Source organism: Frankliniella occidentalis, unplaced genomic scaffold (genome assembly GCF_000697945.3).
Source record: "Frankliniella occidentalis isolate FOCC.00 unplaced genomic scaffold, Focc_3.1 Scaffold4, whole genome shotgun sequence".
NCBI lineage: Eukaryota > Metazoa > Arthropoda > Insecta > Thysanoptera > Thripidae > Frankliniella > Frankliniella occidentalis.
This window is the reverse complement of record NW_026267134.1, coordinates 163,768-165,151: the sequence shown is the minus strand read 5'-3', so window position 1 is coordinate 165,151 and position 1,384 is coordinate 163,768. Positions and strand designations below refer to the sequence as shown.

General features: G+C 61.1%; 1 protein-coding gene across 1 annotated transcript in view; it reads left to right on the top strand.

The window, feature by feature from the left end:
- Positions 1-1,384, top strand: part of LOC113218351 (uncharacterized) — a 191,687-nt gene that overhangs the window by 156,228 nt on the left and 34,075 nt on the right. The window lies entirely within an intron of this gene.

Sequence of the window (1,384 nt, the reverse complement as noted above, 5' to 3'; positions counted from 1 at the left end):
TCCCACTTTCTCTCTCGTCCACGCATTCGTATTCGGCCAGCGTGGCGTGGCGGGGCGCGGCAGGGAAAGGGCCGAGCCCGCCGTATGGGGCCTCCCCGGGTCCCGCGCCGTAGTGCCTGGAACCGCCATGCATGCAGAATTCAGGCGGCGTGGCGTGGCGCGGCGCGCGGGGGTCACGTGGTCCTGCGCGCGCGCCGGCAGAGACCCGTGAATGTTTCAGTGCGCCAGGTTGCACCTCAAAGTCCCCCCCAAGACGACTCTTACCAGGTCAGCGGCGCTGCTCTGCTGCTGCGGGGCCGTCGCTGTTGCTGCCCCCTCACTTTCCTTCCCCCTTCCCCTACTGCCCACTCGTCTTCTTTCTCTCTCGCTCTCCCGCCGCCGACCTCATCCCCTCCCATCCTGCTACCACCACCGCCTCTTGCTGCTCGTCGACGAAAAACCTCTTAAATCCATGCAAATGCGACCCGGGTCTCGTCGAACGTCACCCCGCCCGCCGCGCTCCAATCCACCTCCTCATTCCGCCCAACCCTTTCCTCGGGTCGCGGACGCGAGTTTGCCCAACAAGACTTTGCGTTTGGCTCACATGACACGCTTCCAGATCACGTCCGCGAGCTGCTCTGGGGACCCTCGCGGGGGCCCCGCCTGCAGGAAGGCGAAGTGGTATGTGTTTTCGAATGATCCTGCGGCTGTGCCGTCACCGCTGCCGCGCCGCCGCTAAGGCCCTCTGCCGCCTGTTGACGTTGACCTCAGAGCTTTGGAAATTTTTGCAACTGCCAGAAAGCGTACCTCTTCTCTTTCTACCTCGTGCTCTTCGCACTGCCCTTCACAGTACCGCTTGAGGTACCCGCTCTCCCTTTTCCCTGTTTCCTCACCACCTGCTGTGTCGCCGTTGGCTGTTCGGTTTTGACGTTCATCCTCTTAGAGGTCTCTCAAAGTCTGCTTGACGTCGGGGAAGGTGTGCTTTGCTGCAGCGTTTGGAGTAGACGAGTGTCCGTATTGACTGGGGTCCCGGAGAAAAAGGGGGGGGGGGGCAGAATACAGAAGAGAAAGCACTACCCTTTCAGATGGAGCAGCATGGGGGCGAAGTGAGTGGGGGGGACCTGCCACCCCCACTGAGACCCCAATCAGATTGTGATGGTGTTGTCACTGATCTCCCAATGTAGTTAAAGCCGTGGTACCCGTGGCGCCGGCCCCTAACCCGCCCCCCGCCCCGCCCCTATCTTCTCCCGCAGACAGCTGTCATTTTTGGAAGAGGGCTGTTGTTGTTTTTGCTGGCCGTTGTTTATTGTTGTTGTTGTTGCCCGCTCATCCGTATTCTCTCTAAACTGGATGTGACGTGCTGGGCTGGGGGTTGCAAAGAGGGGGAGGGGAAGGGGATGCAGCG